The sequence below is a fragment of the Salmo salar genome, chromosome ssa19, assembly GCF_905237065.1.
Source record: "Salmo salar chromosome ssa19, Ssal_v3.1, whole genome shotgun sequence".
Classification (NCBI taxonomy): domain Eukaryota; kingdom Metazoa; phylum Chordata; class Actinopteri; order Salmoniformes; family Salmonidae; genus Salmo; species Salmo salar.
The window spans coordinates 71,248,961-71,267,524 of NC_059460.1; positions in this window are offsets into that span (position 1 = coordinate 71,248,961).

Genomic DNA, 18,564 nt, shown 5'->3' on the forward strand with positions numbered 1-18,564 from the left:
TCTCACATCCACATTCACTACACTCACACAACTCACATCCACATTCACTACACTCACACAACTCACATCACATTCACACAACTCACATCCACATTCACTAGACTCACACAACTCACATCCACATTCACTAGACTCACACAACTCACATCCACATTCACTAGACTCACACAACTCACATCCACATTCACTAGACTCACACAACTCACATCACATTCACATTCACACAACTCACATCCATATTCACTAGACTCACACAACTCACATCCACATTCACTAGACTCACATCACATTCACATTCACTAGACTCACATCCACATTCACTAGACTCACACAACTCACATCCACATTCACTACACTCACACAACTCACATCACATTCACACAACTCACATCCACATTCACTAGACTCAAACAACTCACATCCACATTCACTACACTCACACAACTCACATCCACATTCACTAGACTCACTCAACTCACATCCACATTCACTAGAGTCACACAACTCACATCACATTCACATTCACACAACTCACATCCACATTCACTAGACTCACACAACTCACATCCACATTCACTAGACTCACATCACATTCACATTCACACAACTCACATCCACATTCACATTCACACAACTCACATCCACATTCACTAGACTCACACAACTCACATCCACATTCACTACACTCACACAACTCACATCACATTCACACAACTCACATCCACATTCACTAGACTCAAACAACTCACATCCACATTCACTAGACTCACACAACTCACATCCACATTCACATTCACACAACTCACATCCACATTCACTAGACTCACACAACTCACATCGACATTCACTAGACTCACACAACTCACATTGACATTAACTACACTCACTCAACTCACATCCACATTCACTACAATCACACAACTCACATCGACATTAACTACACTCACTCAACTCACATCCACATTCACTAGACTCACACAACTCACATCACATTCACATTCACACAACTCACATCCACATTCACTAGACTCACACAACTCACATCGACATTCACTAGACTCACACAACTCACATCGACATTCACTAGACTCACACAACTCACATTGACATTAACTACACTCACTCAACTCACATCCACATTCACTACAATCACACAACTCACATCGACATTAACTACACTCACTCAACTCACATCCACATTCACTACACTCACTCAACCCACATCCACATTCACTAGACTCACACAACTCACATCCACATTCACTAGACTCACACAACTTTCACATCCGCATTCACTACACTCACTCAACTCACATCCAGATTCACTGGACTCACACAACTCACATCCACATTCACTACACTCACATAACTTAGATGTGTTGGTTTTATTATACTTGTTTTCTATTTTTATTCAAATTAATTTAAATTTACTTACCAAAATTCAGTCGATATTTTCTTCAATTGTTTGCGGATGATCTGTCTCCTCCTGGGCAGCTCAATGTAAGGGTCTGGGCGGGTCTCATCGTCTTTTGGTCAGACGGGAATTTCCCTCACGCTTCATAAAATGCGCCACTGGTGGAAATTCTACACAGGGACACCCAAAGTCAATCTTAAATGAATCATTCTTTATTATCAGCGAGCTGGAGAGGTTATAACCAACTCAATGCACCAAGTACACATGTTGATCAGGAGCTCTTCCGGGGCAGTCCTGGTAGTTATCTTATAAACTGCAGACAAGTTAAATTTGCATTATTTATCTTATTCATCATTCATAATTAATTCATCATTAACGTTTGCTTCATTCCTGTAAATGTACCACAGATGGACTCCAATCAAGTTGTAGAAACATCTCAAGGATGATCAATGGAAACACGATGCACCTGAGCTCAATTTCGAGTCTCATAGCAAAGGGTCTGAATACATGTAAATAAGCTATTTCTGTTATTTTTGCAATTACATTTACGTTACAGCCTTAGAATAAGACTGTAAGGTAACAAAATGTGGAAAAAGGTAAGGGATCTGAATACTTTCCGAATGCACTGTATGTGAGCTTTCATCAGAATTGACCAAAAATAACTACAGTATAGGGGAGGAGAAAAGTCAACATATAGATATATGGGTGATCCCATACCGCCTCTGCATTCTCAGGCCAGTCATGTTGTGTGTAGGGTGTGGGCTAACAGAGACACTGATAGATGACCAAATGCAGTATTTTCCTCCTCCATAGTGTGTGTTTAGCTACATTCTCTCTCTGCCTGAATCATTTTGTTATGTCTGCTCTGAGACTTCAGAGCTGCACAGCTATCCAATCTACCTCCCACATCTGTAGTAATCTTAGCACAGGACACACACCCACATGTACACACACACCCACATGTACACACACACACGCATGCGCACACACACACGTGCACGCACACACACAAACACCACTATAATTCTCATTGGGATAGAAAGACACTAATACAGCATTCCGACAAACAAACAAACAGGGGTTGCCGTGGTAATTGCAGTGATTAGGAGATAAGCGTTAGCGGGTAAACGGTGTGTAGAGAGGAGGCCACCCTCCCCCACGCCTGACCTTTAAACATGCAATTAAGTCACTGATACAATCTCACTGCTAAGCTTTTGGGTCATACACACACAGCAGCACATTATCACAGTAACCACTCTTTAATATGCTGTCCACAGAGAGGCAAAACACCACACCATCTCAGCCAGAGGATAGCACCGTAAAGCGCCATAAAGCGCCATATAGCGCCATAACGCGCTATAAAGCGCCATATAGCGCCATATAGCGCCATAAAGCGCCATATAGCACCATAAAGCGCCATACCATATAGCGCCATATAGCGCCATAAAGCGCCATATAGTGCCATAAAGCGCCATATAGCACCATAAAGCGCCATATAGCACCATATAGCACCATAAAGCGTCATATAGCGCCATAAAGCGCCATAAAGCGCCATATAGCACCATATAGCGCCATAAAGCACCATATAACACCATATAGCACCATATAGCACCATAAAGCGTCATATAGCGCCATAAAGCGCCATATAGCACCATAAAGCACCATATAACACCATATAGCACCATATAGCGCCATAAAGCGCCGTAAAGCACTACAGACTTGGGTGGGTTTGGGTGGGGTTTGGTGGGGCGTGTGTGTTAAAGGCCCAGTGCACTACTTTTGTGAAGAACATTTTCAGGGGGTGCTACTGCACCCTCAGCACCCCTACATCCCCCGGCGTTGCCTGTGTGGCATATCGTTACATTGCCTTTTGAAAACTACACATCTCCACAGCATTACTATTTTCAACAATTCCTTAAAAGGCCTGACCATGTTCCAATTTGTTTTTCTCATGGATGTACTGCTACTTTTATGTTCTGTTCTTTGTCATGGCAACGTCATGGGCAGTAAAAGAAGCGTCGTCATGGAGACAGGGCTTTAAGGTGTTAGTGGGACATCAATGGGAGGACGCAAAGTAAAAAACTCAGGGTCAGCTAGCGAGAGAGTTACCACTACTGTTAGCATTAGCAAAGGGTCAAGCAACATCTGAGAAACACACACACACGCACACACACACACACACACACACACACACACACACACACACACACACACACACACACACACACACACACACACACACACACACACACACACACACACAAGTGGATGCACGCACATACAGTACACACACACATGCAGAATTGATCTTTATTGTTCTGTGTCAGGCTTGCAGAATAATACATCAATAGTCATCAACGCGATGACATACAGTTGTCATACACACATTATCCAAGATGGCCACGAACATTATTTTGTGATAGAGAGAGAGCGGGAGACACAAATAGGTAGCTTCTCATCGGTAGAGCGCTGTTTCTCATACATTGGTCCATGTGAAAATTCTTCCATCCTATTCTCCCCCCCCCCAACCCACAGATTGAATGTACATCACACCTCTAATCCTGAGAAATCTTGTCCCAAATCCTGTCTTTGAATTATTGAAGGGGAGCAGGGAGCATGCCAGCTTGACTCTGATTATCCCCTGATCAATATGCCTCGCCTCTTCGCCTGTAACATCAAACGCCTCCGTGATCCACCCAAACAAACACAGAGGCCGCTACCGCTGGAAATGCACCGAGTATTGTTCTGGGTTGTTCACACACACACACACACACACACACACACACACACACACACACACACACACACACACACACACACACACACACACACACACACACACACACACACACATATATACGCACACATGCACACACGCACACACACACACGCACGCCAGCACGCATGCACGCACACGCACACACACACGCACACACACACATGCACACACACACAAGTATCTATTCATTTTCAGCCCAGCCTGGCCCCACTCCTACGAGACCTCCACCTCAAGTGAGTTCTATTGATTTTATTTTTCAATGACATGCTGAAAGGTAAATCAACATCAGACGCCTTCTACAACCAACAAAAAAATGACCAACATATGCCTGGAACCCTGCAATTACTGTATACAAGCCCCACACCCTCACTCCCCAGCTCCACATCTCCACAGCTCCACAGCCTCACGCCGTCGCTCTCCAGCTCCCCATTTCCCCATCTCACCATCTCCCCAGCTCCCCATCTCCCATCTCCCCATCTCCCAGCTCTCCAGCTCCCCATTTCCCCATCTCCACAGCTCCACAGCTCCCATGTCCCCAGCTCCCCAGCGCCCCAGCTCCACAGCTCCCCATCTCCACAACTCCACAGCTCCACAGCCCCACGCCCTCGCTATCCAGCTCCCCATCTCCCCATCTCCCCATCTCCACAGCTCCCCAGCTCCCCATGTCCACAGCTCCCCATGTCCACAGCTCCCCAGCTCCACAGCTCCACAGCTCCACAGCTCCCCATGTCCACAGCTTCCTAGCTCCCCATCTCCACAGCTCCCCATGTCCACAGCTCCCCAGCTCCCCATTTCCACAGCTCCCCAGCTCCCCATCTCCCAGCTCCCCATCTCCCAGCTCCCCATCACCACAGCTCCCCAGCTCCACATCTCCACAGCTCCCCAGCTCCCCATGTCCACAGCTCCCCAGCTCCACAGCTCCCCAGCTCCACAGCACCCCAGCTCCACATCTCCCCAGCTCTTCAGCTCTTCAGCTCCATAGCACCCCAGCTCCACATTTCCACAGCTCCCCAGCCCCCCAGCTCCACAGCTCCCCAGCTCCCCATCTCCACAGCACCCCAGCTCCACAGCGCCCCAGCATCCCAGCCCAACAGCTCCTCAGCTCCACATATACCCAGCTCCCCAGCTCAACATCGCCCCAGCTCCCCATCCCCACAGCTCCACAGCTCCCCATCTATACAGCACCCCATCTCCCCAGCTCCCTATCTCCCAGCACCCCATCTCCCCATCTCCACAACTCTCCAGCTCCACATCTCCCCATCTCCCCATCTCCACAGCTCCCCGTCTTCCCGGCCCCCCAGCTCCACAGCTCCACAGCTCCCCAGCTTCCCAGCTTCACAGCTCCACAGCTCCCAATCTCCCCATCTCCCCAGCTCCACAGCTGCCCAGCTCCACATCTCCCCAGCTCCCCAGCTCCCCAGCTCCTCAGCTCCCCAGCTCCCCAACCTCCCAGCTCCACAGCTTCAAAGCTCCCCAGCTCCACAGCTCCCCATCTCCCCATCTCCACAGCTCCACATCTACCCAGCTCTTCAGCTCCACAGCTCCCGAGCTCCACAGCTCCCCATCTCCACAGCTCCCCAGCTCCCCAGCTCCACAGCACCACAGCTCCCAATCTCCAAAGCTCCACATCTCCACAGCTCCCCAGCTCCACAGCACCCCAGCTCCCCAGCACCCCAGCCCCACAGCTCCTCAGCTCCACAGCTCCCCATCACCACAGCTCCCCATCTATACAGCGCCCCATCTCCCCAGCTCCCTATCTCCCAGCACCCCAGCTCCCCATCTCCACAACTCTCCAGCTCCACAGCTCCCCATCTCCCCATCTCTCCATCTCCACAGCTCCCCGTCTTCCCGGCCCCCCAGCTCCACAGCTCCACAGCTCCCCAGCTTCCCAGCTTCACAGCTCCACATCTCCCCATCTCCCCAGCTCCACAGCTCCCCAGTTCCACAGCTCCCCATCTCCCCATCCCCCAATCCCCCCAGCTCCCCATCTCCACAGCTTCCCAGCTCCACATCTCCCCATCTCCCCATCTCCACAGCTGCCCAGCTCCACATCTCCCCATCTCCCCATCTCCACAACCTCCCAGCTCCACAGCTTCAAAGCTCCCCAGCTCCCCATCTCCCCATCTCCACAGCTCCCCATCTACCCAGCTCTTCAGTTCCACAGCTCCCCAGCTCCACAGCTCCAAAGCTCCACAGCCTCCCAGCTCCACATTCCCCCAGCTCACGATCTCCACAGCTCCCCAGCACCACAGCTCCACAGCTCCCCATCTCCACAGTTCCCCAGCACCCCAGCACCCCAGCTCCACAGCTCCACAGCTCCCCATCTCCACAGCTCCCCAGCTCCACAGCCCCCCAGCTCCCCAGCACCCCAGCTCCCCAGCACCCCAGCTCCACAGCTCCCCATCTCCACAGCTCCACAGCTCCACAGCTCCCCAGCTCCCCAGCACCCCAGCCCCCCAGCACCCCAGCACCCCAGCCCCCCAGCGCCACAGCTCCCCATCTCCACAGCTCCACAGCTCCACATCTCCCCAGCTCCACAGCTCCACAGCTCCACAGCTCCCCAGCTCCCCAGCACCCCAGCTCCACAGCTCCACAGCTCCCCAGCACCCCAGCACCCCATCTCCACAGCTCCACAGCTCCCCAGCACCCCAGCACCCCATCTCCACAGCTCCCCAGCTCCCCAGCACCCCAGCACCCCATCTCCACAGCTCCACAGCTCCCCAGCACCCCAGCACCCCAGCTCCACAGCTCCCCATCTCCACAGCTCCCCATCTCCACAGAGAAGGTGATGTTTGCGGGATCTAGCGGTGGAACTATTATTTGTCAGATGGATTTGAATTGAATTGACAGTTTGCCACCAGTCCTGTCTGACTGAAGGAGTTCTTCACTACTCTTTTCCACAGGCCTCAGAGGCACACGGGCCTGCCCAGAGAATTACAATGGGAATCTAAATTTGAATTACAAATACTACGGGCCAACCTGGGCACCAAATCTGAAAATACTGAAAAGAAAAAACATTTATACAGCTCTTTCTTGTTCACAGTTAATTTACAAATTCTATACATGTTATTCTTGCACATTACATCATTACTTCAATCACCTCTGCATGTATGCTATACACTGTATATATCATGTATGACCAGTCCTGTAAGTATTGAGCGGATTAAACAGACCTATCAGATTGAGTCTTGCATCTACAGTATCTCTCTAATAATCTGCTGCTGGGACATATTTGAATGTGGCCAGAAGATGGCAGCCTTCTCTCTGAGTCTGTACCAGGCCCACTGTGTTCCATACAGTCTCTTGCTATGTCTCTCTGTCTCTGTCTCTGTCTCTCGTCTCTCTCTCTCTCTGTCTCTCTCTCTCTGTCTCTCTCTCTCTCTGTCTCTCTGTCTCTCTCTGTCTCTCTCTGTCTGTCTCTCTCTGTCTCTCTCGTCTCTCTCTGTCTCTCTGTCTCTCTCTCTCTCTGTCTCTCTCTCTCTGTCTCTCTGTCTCTCTGTCTCTCTCTGTCTCTCTCTCCTCTCTCTGTCTCTCTGTCTCTCTCTCTGTCTCTCTGTCTCTCTCTGTCTCTCTGTCTCTCTCTGTCTCTCTCTCTCTGTCTCTCTCTGTCTCTCTGTCTCTCTGTCTCTCTGTCTCTCTGTCTCTCTGTCTCTGTATTACAGTTCTAGCATTCGGAATGCAGATGCCCTGATTGTAATGATTTACTCATCTCAGGACGGCCACATGTTCCAGCGGCTTGATTGAGTTTATCCCTATTGATAGAGATCAGTAGCCTGGAGACCTGACTACAGTACGGTAGTAACCTCTGGAACCGCTACATGATTGAAAGTGCTTTTCTCCTCTGATGACTGTTTTGATCCTGCCTCTACAGCATTCACCCTGGGGATAGAGGAGGGACACGGTGGAATGGAGGAGAGGAGGAGATAGAGGAGAGACAGGGGGAATGGAGGAGAGGAGGTGATAGAGGAGAGACAGGGGGAATGGAGGAGAGGAGGTGATAGAGGAGAGACAGGGGGAATGGAGGAGAGGAGGTGATAGAGGAGAGACAGGGGGAATGGAGGAGAGGAGGTGATAGAGGAGAGAGGGGGGAATGGAGGAGAGGAGGAGATAGAGGAGAGACAAGGTGGAATGGAGGAGAGGAGGAGACAGAGGAGAGACACGGTGGAATGGAGGAGAGGAGGTGATAGAGGAGAGACAAGGTGGAATGGAGGAGAGGAGGTGATAGAGGAGAGACAAGGTGGAATGGAGGAGAGGAGGTGATAGAGGAGAGACAGGGGGAATGGAGGAGAGGAGGTGATAGAGGAGAGACAGGGGGAATGGAGGAGAGGAGGTGATAGAGGAGAGACAGGGGGAATAGAGGAGAGGAGAAGAGAGGAGAGACAGGGAGGAATGGAGGAGAGGAGTGAGAGAGGAGAGACAGGGAGGAATGGAGGAGAGGAGATGATAGGAGAGACAGGGAGGAATGGAGGAGAGGAGGAGAGACAGGGGGAATGGAGGAGAGAGGAGAGACAGGAGGAATGGAGGAGAGAGGAGAGACAGGGGGAATGGAGGAGAGAGGAGAGAGGAGAGACAGGTAGAATGGAGGAAAGACGGGGAATGGAGGAGAGAGGAGAGACAGGGGGAATGGAGGAGAGAAGGAGAGAGGAGAGACAGGTAGAATGGAGGAAAGACGGGGAATGGAGGAGAGAGGAGAGACAGGGGGAATGGAGGAGAGAGGAGAGACAGGGGGAATGGAGGAGAGAGGAGAGACAGGGGGAATGGAGGAGAGAAGGAGAGAGGAGAGACAGGAGGAATGGAGGAGAGAGGAGAGACAGGAGGAATGGAGGAGAGAGGAGAGAGGAGAGACAGGTAGAATGGAGGAGAGAGGAGAGACAGGAGGAATGGAGGAGAGAGGAGAGACAGGGGGAATGGAGGAGAGAGGAGAGACAGGGGGAATGGAGGAGAGAAGGAGAGAGGAGAGACAGGAGGAATGGAGGAGAGAGGAGAGACAGGAGGAATGGAGGAGAGAGGAGAGAGGAGAGACAGGTAGAATGGAGGAGAGAGGAGAGACAGGGGGAATGGAGGAGAGGAGGAGAGACAGGTAGAATGAAGGAGAGAGGAGAGGAGGAGAGACAGGGGGAATGGAGGAGAGAGGAGAGGAGGAGAGACAGGTAGAATGGAGGAGAGAGGAGAGGAGGAGAGACAGGGGGAATGGAGGAGAGAGGAGAGACAGGGGGAATGGAGGAGAGAGGAGAGACAGGGGGAATGGAGGAGAGAGGAGAGAGGAGAGACAGGGGGAATGGAGGAGAGAGGAGAGACAGGGGGAATGGAGGAGAGAGGAGAGACAGGGGGAATGGAGGAGAGAGGAGAGAGGAGAGACAGGGGGAATGGAGGAGAGAAGGAGAGACAGGGGGAATAGAGGAGAGAAGGAGAGACAGGGGGAATGGAGGAGAGAGGAGAGACAGGGGAATGGAGGAGAGACAGGGGAATGGAGGAGAGACAGGGGGAATGGAGGAGAGAGGAGAGACAGGGGGAATAGAGGAGAGACAGGGGAATGGAGGAGAGACAGGGGGAATGGAGGAGAGAGGAGAGAAGGAGAGAGGAGAGACAGGGGGAATAGAGGAGAGACAGGGGGAATGGAGGAGAGAAGGAGAGACAGGGGGAATGGAGAGAGGAGAGACAGGGGGAATGGAGGAGAGAGGAGAGACAGGAGGAATGGAGGAGAGATTAGAGACAGGGGGAATGGAGGAGAGAGGAGAGACAGGAGGAATGGAGGAGAGAGGAGAGACAGGGGGAATGGAGGAGAGAGGAGAGACAGGGGGAATGGAGGAGAGAGGAGAGACAGGGGGAATGGAGGAGAGAGGAGAGACAGGGGGAATGGAGGAGAGAGGAGAGACAGGGGGAATGTAGGAGAGAGGAGAGACAGGGGGAATGGAGGAGAGAGGAGAGACAGGGGATGAGGAGAGAGGAGAGACAGGGGGAATGGAGGAGAGAGACAGGGGGAATGGAGGAGAGAGGAAACAGGGGGAATGGAGGAGAGAGGAGAGACAGGGGGAATGGAGGAGAGAGACAGGGGGAATGGAGGAGAGAGGAGAGACAGGGGGAATGGAGGAGAGAGGAGAGACAGGGGGAATGGAGGAGAGAGGAGAGACAAGGGGAATGGAGGAGAGAGGAGAGAGGAGAGACAGGGGGAATGGAGGAGAGAGGAGAGACAAGGGGAATGGAGGAGAGAGGAGAGAGGAGAGACAGGAGGAATGGAGGAGAGAGGAGAGACAGGGGGAATGGAGGAGAGAGGACACACTAGCTACTCTCTTTTTTCATTCCATCCTACACTACTGTAAGCCTTTGGTGTGGAGCGGTTGGGGTTCAGCTTTACATCTACTGTAACTCCTGGAACTTTTTATTGGTATGAACACTGAAATGTTGACTAATATGAATTATCCACGCTATGTCTACTATGGCAATGAAGAACAAGATATCCTGTAAATGTAGAGAAGAAAACACAATTATGGTTAACTAAGTAAGATCAAATGAACCACAGAAATCTAGTGTACCTGGTAACCCACAGCAGGCTGGCGTGTGTAGTCCTCTGCCCTAAATCAAATCAAATAAAATGTATTTATATAGCCCTTCTTACATCAGCTGATATCTCAAATTGCTGTACAGAAACCCAGCCTAAAACCCCAAACAGCAAGCAATGCAGGTGTAGAAGCACGCTACCATCCCTATCCCCATAGCCTGAACCCTGAGAGGGCCTTTAGAGCAGGACAGAGAGGGTCAGACCACAGATCCCAGGGCCACACCAGGTGACTGGAGATGGGTTAGAGAGGGGGAACAGATGGATGTGGTAGCACATGGAGAGGAGGTAGGGCAGAAACATACTGTAGATTACTAACACAGGGCCCTTCAGTACATGGACCAGAATCACAGAGCACAGAATCTATGAAACGTCCACCAGTCAGAACAACAGCGTGACCCCTAACCCTCACTAACACACACTCCTCCCCACACAGCCCTCCCTGGAACACAACATAGATCGGAACACACACACCTTCCAATAGGCCCTGATAGGTCTAGTCATGATGGGGCAAAGCAAATGATTTTTCCCTGAAGACAACAGTCCCTCCATGTGACTGGGCATGCTCAGTTCATTCTCTCCATTGACGCTGGAGGCCCATGCACTATGGATTTCTGGGATGTGTCATGTGTATGCGAGTGTGTTTGTATGTGCGTGTGTATAGGTATGAGGGATGAGAGGTGAATTTTAATGTGGTGACGACGGCAAACCACAGGGGCCAGTTGGTCTACAAGTACAGTGTAGTGACAGGGGGCCAGTTGGTCTCCCAGTACAGTGTAGTAACAGGGGGCCAGTTGGTCTCCCAGTACAGTGTAGTAACAGGGGGCCAGTTGGTCTCCCAGTACAGTGTAGTAACAGGGGGCCAGTCGGTCTCCCAGTACAGTGTAGTAACAGGGGGCCAGTCTGTCTCCCAGTACAGTGAAGTAACAGGGGGCCAGTCGGTCTCCCAGTACAGTGTAGTAACAGGGGGCCAGTTGGTCTACCAGTACAGTGAAGTAACAGGGGGCCAGTTGGTCTCCCAGTACAGTGTAGTAACAGGGGGCCAGTCGGTCTCCCAGTACAGTGTAGTAACAGGGGGCCAGTCGGTCTCCCAGTACAGTGTAGTAACAGGGGGCCAGTCGGTCTCCCAGTACAGTGTAGTAACAGGGGGCCAGTCGGTCTACCAGTACAGTGTAGTAACAGGGGGCCAGTCGGTCTCCCAGTACAGTGTAGTAACAGGGGGCCAGTCGGTCTCCCAGTACAGTGTAGTAACAGGGGGCCAGTTGGTCTACCAGTACAGTGTAGTAACAGGGGGCCAGTCGGTCTACCAGTACAGTGAAGTAACAAGGGGCCAGTCGGTCTCCCAGTACAGTGAAGTAACAGGGGGCCAGTCGGTCTCCCAGTACAGTGAAGTAACAGGGGGCCAGTCGGTCTCCCAGTACAGTGTAGTAACAGGGGGCCAGTCGGTCTACCAGTACAGTGTAGTAACAGGGGGCCAGTTGGTCTCCCAGTACAGTGTAGTAACGGGGCCAGTTGGTTTCCCAGTACAGTGTAGTAACAAGGGGCCAGTTGGTCTCCCAGTACAGTGTAGTAACAGGGGGCCAGTCGGTCTCCCAGTACAGTGTAGTAACAGGGGGCCAGTCTGTCTCCCAGTACAGTGAAGTAACAGGGGGCCAGTTGGTCTACCAGTACAGTGAAGTAACAGGGGGCCAGTCGGTCTCCCAGTACAGTGTAGTAACAGGGGGCCAGTTGGTCTACCAGTACAGTGTAGTAACAGGGGGCCAGTCGGTCTCCCAGTACAGTGTAGTAACAGGGGGCCAGTCGGTCTCCCAGTACAGTGTAGTAACAGGGGGCCAGTTGGTCTACCAGTACAGTGTAGTAACAGGGGGCCAGTCGGTCTACCAGTACAGTGAAGTAACAGGGGGCCAGTCGGTCTCCCAGTACAGTGAAGTAACAGGGGGCCAGTCGGTCTCCCAGTACAGTGAAGTAACAGGGGGCCAGTTGGTCTACAAGTACAGTGTAGTAACAGGGGGCCAGTTGGTCTACCAGTACAGTGTAGTAACAGGGGGCCAGTCGGTCTCCCAGTACAGTGTAGTAACAGGGGGCCAGTCGGTCTCCCAGTACAGTGTAGTAACAGGGGGCCAGTCGGTCTCCCAGTACAGTGTAGTAACAGGGGGCCAGTTGGTCTACCAGTACAGTGAAGTAACAAGGGGCCAGTCGGTCTCCCAGTACAGTGAAGTAACAGGGGGCCAGTCGGTCTCCCAGTACAGTGAAGTAACAGGGGGCCAGTCGGTCTCCCAGTACAGTGTAGTAACAGGGGGCCAGTCGGTCTACCAGTACAGTGTAGTAACAGGGGGCCAGTTGGTCTCCCAGTACAGTGTAGTAACGGGGCCAGTTGGTTTCCCAGTACAGTGTAGTAACAGGGGGCCAGTTGGTCTCCCAGTACAGTGTAGTAACAGGGGGCCAGTCGGTCTCCCAGTACAGTGTAGTAACAGGGGGCCAGTCTGTCTCCCAGTACAGTGAAGTAACAGGGGGCCAGTCGGTCTCCCAGTACAGTGTAGTAACAGGGGGCCAGTTGGTCTACCAGTACAGTGAAGTAACAGGGGGCCAGTCGGTCTCCCAGTACAGTGTAGTAACAGGGGGCCAGTTGGTCTACCAGTACAGTGTAGTAACAGGGGGCCAGTCGGTCTCCCAGTACAGTGTAGTAACAGGGGGCCAGTCGGTCTCCCAGTACAGTGTAGTAACAGGGGGCCAGTCGGTCTACCAGTACAGTGTAGTAACAGGGGGCCAGTCGGTCTACCAGTACAGTGAAGTAACAGGGGGCCAGTCGGTCTCCCAGTACAGTGAAGTAACAGGGGGCCAGTCGGTCTCCCAGTACAGTGAAGTAACAGGGGGCCAGTCGGTATCCCAGTACAGTGAAGTAACAGGGGGCCAGTCGGTCTACCAGTACAGTGTAGTAACAGGGGGCCAGTTGGTCTACCAGTACAGTGTAGTAACAGGGGGCCAGTTGGTCTCCCAGTACAGTGTAGTAACAGGGGGCCAGTTGGTCTCCCAGTACAGTGTAGTAACAGGGGGCCAGTTGGTCTACCAGTACAGTGTAGTAACAGGGGGCCAGTTGGTCTACCAGTACAGTGTAGTAACAGGGGGCCAGTTGGTCTCCCAGTACAGTGTAGTAACAGGGGGCCAGTTGGTCTACCAGTACAGTGTAGTAACAGGGGGCCAGTTGGTCTCCCAGTACAGTGAAGTAACAGGGGGCCAGTTGGTCTCCCAGTACAGTGTAGTAACAGGGGGCGAGTCGGTCTCCCAGTACAGTGTAGTAACAGGGGGCCAGTCGGTCTCCCAGTACAGTGTAGTAACAGGGGGCCAGTTGGGTCTCCCAGTACAGTGTAGTAACAGGGGGCCAGTTGGTCTCCCAGTACAGTGTAGTAACAGGGGGCCAGTCGGTCTCCCAGTACAGTGTAGTAACAGGGGGCCAGTCGGTCTCCCAGTACAGTGAAGTAACAGGGGGCCAGTCTGTCTCCCAGTACAGTGTAGTAACAGGGGGCCAGTCGGTCTCCCAGTACAGTGAAGTAACAGGGGGCCAGTCGGTCTCCCAGTACAGTGTAGTAACAGGGGGCCAGTCGGTCTCCCAGTACAGTGTAGTAACAGGGGGCCAGTCGGTCTCCCAGTACAGTGTAGTAACAGGGGGCCAGTCGGTCTCCCAGTACAGTGTAGTAACAGGGGGCCAGTCGGTCTACCAGTACAGTGTAGTAACAGGGGGCCAGTCGGTCTCCCAGTACAGTGAAGTAACAGGGGGCCAGTCGGTCTCCCAGTACAGTGTAGTAACAGGGGGCCAGTCGGTCTACCAGTACAGTGTAGTAACAGGGGGCCAGTAGGTCTCCCAGTACAGTGTAGTAACAGGGGGCCAGTCGGTCTCCCAGTACAGTGAAGTAACAGGGGGCCAGTTGGTCTCCCAGTACAGTGTAGTAACAGGGGGCCAGTTGGTCTCCCAGTACAGTGTAGTAACAGGGGCAAGGGGCCAGTTGGTCTACCAGTACAGTGTAGTAACAGGGGGCCAGTTGGTCTCCCAGTACAGTGTAGTAACAGGGGGCCAGTTGGTCTCCCAGTACAGTGTAGTAACAGGGGCCAGTTGGTCTCCCAGTACAGTGAAGTAACAGGGGGCCAGTTGGTCTCCCAGTACAGTGTAGTAACAGGGGCCAGTTGGTCTACCAGTACGGTGTAGTAACAGGGGCCAGTTGGTCTCCCAGTACAGTGTAGTAACAGGGGACATGCTAGCTTGGGCTCCAAGGTCAACTGGAGGACGATGACAGGGGAAACGGCATGGTGGGGACAATGCAGTGTGCGGCTGTATAAATAGAACTGGAAGTCTCTAGTCTCATTTTGCACTAGGGCCGCGCTGCAGAGGGAGACCAGAAAATAGCACACATCGCCGGAGAGAGGGAATGACAGAGGAAAGGAAAGAGGGAGAGAGAATGACAGAGGAAAGGGAAGGGGGAGAGAGGGAATGACAGAGGAAAGGGAAGGGGGAGAGAGAATGACAGAGGAAAGGGAAGAGGGAGAGAGAATGACAGAGGAAAGGGAAGGGGGAGAGAGAGATGACAGATGAAAGGGAAGGGGGAGAGAGAATGACAGAGGAAAGGGAAGGGGGAGAGAGAATGACAGATGGAAAGGGAAGGGGGAGAGAGAATGACAGAGGAAAGGGAAGGGGGAGAGAGAGAATGACAGATGAAAGGGAAGGGGGAGAGAGAGAATGACAGAGGAAAGGGAAGGGGGAGAGAGAGAATGACAGAGGAAAGGGAAGGGGGAGAGAGAGAATGACAGAGGAAAGGGAAGGGGGAGAGAGAGAATGACAGAGGAAAGGGAAGGGGGAGAGAGAGAATGACAGAGGAAAGGGAAGGGGGAGAGAGAGAATGACAGAGGAAAGGGAAGGGGGAGAGAGAGAATGACAGAGGAAAGGGAAGGGGGAGAGAGGGAATGACAGATGAAAGGGAAGGGGGAGAGAGAATGACAGAGGAAAGGGAAGGGGGAGAGAGAGAATGACAGATGAAAGGGAAGGGGGAGAGAGAATGACAGATGAAAGGGAAGGGGGAGAGAGAATGACAGATGAAAGGGAAGGGGGAGAGAGAATGACAGATGAAAGGGAAGGGGGAGAGAGAATGACAGATGAAAGGGAAGGGGGAGAGAGGGAATGACAGAGGAAAGGGAAGGGGGAGAGAGAATGACAGAGGAAAGGGAAGGGGGAGAGAGAGAATGACAGAGGGAAGGGAAGGGGGAGAGAGAGAATGACAGATGAAAGGGAAGGGGGAGAGAGAGAATGACAGAGGAAAGGGAAGGGGGAGAGAGAGAATGACAGAGGAAAGGAAAGAGGGAGAGAGAATGACAGAGGAAGGGGAAGGGGGAGAGAGAGAATGACAGATGAAAGGGAAGGGGGAGAGAGAAAGACAGAGGAAAGGGAGGAGAGAGAGAATGATAGATGAAAGGGAAGGGGGAGAGAGAATGACAGATGAAAGGGAAGGGGGAGAGAGAATGACAGATGAAAGGGAAGGGGGAGAGAGAATGACAGATGAAAGGGAAGGGGGAGAGAGAATGACAGATGAAAGGGAAGGGGAGAGAGAGAATGACAGATGAAAGGGAAGGGGAGAGAGAGAATGACAGATGAAAGGGAAGGGGGAGAGAGAATGACAGATGAAAGGGAAGGGGGAGAGAGAGAATGACAGATGAAAGGGAAGGGGAGAGAGAATGACAGATGAAAGGGAAGGGGGAGAGAGAGAATGACAGATGAAAGGGAAGGGGGAGAGAGAGAATGACAGATGAAAGGGAAGGGGGAGAGAGAGAATGACAGATGAAAGGGAAGGGGGAGAGAGAATGACAGATGAAAGGGAAGGGGGAGAGAGAGAATGACAGATGAAAGGGAAGAGGGAGAGAGAATGACAGATGAAAGGGAAGGGGGAGAGAGAATGACAGAGGAAAGGGAAGGGGGAGAGAGAATGACAGATGAAAGGGAAGGGGGAGAGAGAATGACAGATGAAAGGGAAGGGGGAGAGAGAGAATGACAGATGAAAGGGAAGAGGGAGAGAGAATGACAGATGAAAGGGAAGGGGGAGAGAGAATGACAGATGAAAGGGAAGGGGGAGAGAGAGAATGACAGATGAAAGGGAAGGGGAGAGAGAATGACAGATGAAAGGGAAGGGGGAGAGAGAATGACAGATGAAAGGGAAGGGGGAGAGAGAATGACAGATGAAAGGGAAGGGGGAGAGAGAATGACAGATGAAAGGGAAGGGGGAGAGAGAATGACAGATGAAAGGGAAGGGGGGAGAGAGAGAATGACAGATGAAAGGGAAGGGGGAGAGAGAATGACAGAGGAAAGGGAAGGGGGAGAGAGAGAATGACAGAGGAAAGGGAAGGGGGAGAGAGAGAATGACAGATGAAAGGGAAGGGGGAGAGAGAGAATGACAGAGGAAAGGGAAGGGGGAGAGAGAGAATGACAGAGGAAAGGGAAGGGGAGAGAGAGAATGACAGAGGAAAGGAAAGGGGGAGAGAGAATGACAGATGAAAGGGAAGGGGGAGAGAGAGAATGACAGATGAAAGGGAAGGGGGAGAGAGAATGACAGATGAAAGGGAAGGGGGAGAGAGAGAATGACAGATGAAAGGGAAGGGGGAGAGAGAATGACAGAGGAAAGGGAAGGGGGAGAGAGAATGACAGAGGAAAGGGAAGGGGGAGAGAGAGAATGACAGTTGAAAGGGAAGGGGGAGAGAGAATGACAGAGGAAAGGGAAGGGGGAGAGAGAATGACAGAGGGAAGGGAAGGGGGAGAGAGAGAATGACAGATGAAAGGGAAGGGGGAGAGAGAATGACAGAGGAAAGGGAAGGGGGAGAGAGAGAATGACAGAGAGAAGGGAAGGGGGAGAGAGAATGACAGAGAGAAGGGAAGGGGGAGAGAGAGGGATATCAATAAAGATAGCGGTAGAAAGCAAAAGAGACAGCGAGATACCACCTTCACTTACTGATCCCACAGCAGGGTACACTAAAAAAAAGTGCTATCTAGAACCTAAAACGGTTCTTTGTTTGTCCCTTTTTGGTTCCAAGTAGAACCCTTTTGGTTCCAGGTAGAACCCTTTTGGGTTTCATGTTAAACCCTTTCCAGAGTTCTACCTGGAACCAAAAAGGGTTCTCCTAAGGGGATAGCTGAAGAACCCATTTGGAACCCTTTTTTCTAACAGTGTAGGTCAAGACGGGACAAGACAGGACAAGACAGGACAGACAGGACAAGACAAGTGGTTGGTGTTCTGGGCACTTATATTTTGCATACATGATGCTACAGAAAGTTACAGAATATGGAGGGAAAAAATAAACAAGATTTGTGGTAAAGCTTCAGTGTGTTTTGGTACATTCAGAAATGTTTTGGTACATTCAGAAATGTTTTGGTACATTCAGAAATGTTTTGATACATTCAGAAATGTTTTGGTACATTCAAACTATTGGAAACAAGACTTAAAAAGAACTGATGGAGGAAAAGGTGGAGAATAGCTAACGAAATAACAGTTCATTAACAAAAATGTACGCATAATCCAGTATAAACTAATGAAAATAATTTATTATGCAAGAGACAAAATTCACAAATTGTACAGCACAACGGCAGAGTGATGTCTTAGGTGTAAAACAAACAATGATTCAATAATCCATGCTTTCTGGGAACACTATGAAGTCCAGAAGTTATGGCCTGAGCTAGAAAATTATTACAATGTAAACTACATTTTTATCATTCTGTCTGCGTATTTCAAGACATGGCATATGGGGGTGTAGTGAGATACCAATGGGATGGACGATCCTCTTCTC